Here is a 2,092-nt window from a genome sequence, read left to right as displayed (position 1 = left end):
TTTGCTTTAGAAAGAAAACACTGGGTTTATTTATAGTAATATAAACAGTGCTTTTGAAGGATTTACTTCTGCTAAGTATTTTTATTCCCAGAGCCATTTTCTGTTAGCTTTAAATTCTGTGTTTTGAGAATACAAAAAACCACAGTGGAAGCAGTAAAAAGCAAAATCTAAAATACAAGTTCTCTTTCTGAATGTGTCTTTGAGTAAACTGATTTAAACAAAAAAAAAGAAAAATCCTTCATAAAAGACAACATAAAAGTTTCAATTCTTGAAATATAAAAACTGAAGTATAAAAATTAGACTGAGTTTACTTTCCTCTTCATTTTGTAATGAAATTGACACTTTTTGGTAAGAAAGGTGTTTTCCTTGACTATGATTTCTGTAACTGAAAGCTGGTTTTATAGATGTGTTTTTATTTTATATTTTGGTCAATTAATTTAATTACAAATATTTTTACATAAATACTGTGTTTCTGATCACAAGTCAGTTTTCTATTTCTAGGTGTTAGTAAGTTGGAAAACTCTGTTGGCCGGGCATTGATTCTATACAAGATATTAAAGCTTTCAATATTTTTATCTTCTATTACAACTTTTAATGCTACAAATACTTCTTTTACTGCTGCATGTCTTCAAAGTCAGATATGTTTTAGCAGTTGTGAATTAGTTTTACAAGTAATAAAGCAGTTTTTGAGAGCTTTTTGGATGACAGATCCTATGCTTTTTTTTAAACTAACGGTACTACCATTCTCAACAAATTGTTGCTAAGAATGACAAAATATATAACAAATAAAGCTGAGATATTGAGAATAAAATTTCAGTATTGATGCTTGTTACACTTTTTCCTTCATATAAGGGCTATTTACAGGTTTGTTTACATACATTTATGTTGTTATTTTGTACTCCACAGCTGTAAAACCCAATATGTTAAGTACAGTAGTCTGTACCTTTCATTTATAGTGCCATGTGATAGCTGTATTTTTACCAAGAAAATGAGAAAAGTATTTTTATCACAATATTTTCACAAAATTATAGAACAGCATGGGTTGGAAGGGACCTCTGGAGGTCATCTTATCCAGCCTCCCTGCTCAACAGGGTCACCTAGAGCAGGTTGCTCAGGACCATGTCCAGGCCACTTTTGACTATCTTCAATGATGGAGCCTTTACAACCTCTCTTGGCAACCTGTGCCAGTGCTCAGTCACCTTTACAATCAAAAGTGTTTCCTGATGTTCACATGGCACCTTTCATTTTGTGCCCATGGCCTCTTGTCCTGTCACTGGGCACCACTGAAAAGAGTCTGGCTCTGCCTTCTCTGCACCTTTCCTCCAAATATTTGTACACATTGATGAAATCTTCCCTGAGCTGCCTTTTCTTCCGGCTGAACAGTCCCAACTCTCCCAGCCTTTCCTTATATGAGAGATGCCTTAGTCCCTCAATGAGCTTAGTGGCCCTTTGCTGGTCTCTTTCCAGTAGCTCTGTATCTCCCTTGTACTGGACACAGTGCATTAGGCGTGGCCTAACCAGTGCTGCCTAGAGGGGCTGGTTCACCTACCCTGATCTGCTGGCAATACTTTGTCTCATGCTGCCCAGGATACCGTTAGTCTGGTTTGCCACAAGTGCACACAGTGCTGGCTCATGTTTAGCTTGCTGGCCACTGGGATCCCCAGGTCCTTTTCTGTAAAGCTGCTTTCCAACCAGTTGGCTACCAGTATATACTGGTACATGGGGTTATTCCTATCTGGATGCAGGACTTTGCAGTGCACAAGGTTCCTGTCAGCCCATGTCTTCAGCCTCTTGAGGTCTCCCTGAATGGCAGAACAAGTCTCTGGTGTATCAGCCATTCCTCCCAATTTTGTCATTGGCAAACTTTCTGAGGGTATACTCTGCCCCATAATCCAAGTCGTTAAAGAAGAGCCAGCAGTGTGCCCAGGTGGCCAAGAAGGCCAACAGCATCCTGACCTGTATCAGAAATAGTGTGGCCAGCAGGACTACGGACGTGATCATCCCTTAGTATTCTGCGCTGGTGAGGCCACACTTTGAATACTGTGTCGAGTTTTGGGCCCCTCACTACAAGAAGGACATTGAGCTGCTGGAG

Source organism: Cariama cristata, unplaced genomic scaffold (assembly GCF_000690535.1).
Source record: "Cariama cristata isolate BGI_N322 unplaced genomic scaffold, ASM69053v1 scaffold16277, whole genome shotgun sequence".
NCBI classification, from domain to species: domain Eukaryota; kingdom Metazoa; phylum Chordata; class Aves; order Cariamiformes; family Cariamidae; genus Cariama; species Cariama cristata.
The sequence above is the reverse complement of the archived record's forward strand: the minus strand, read 5'-3'. Positions refer to the sequence as shown.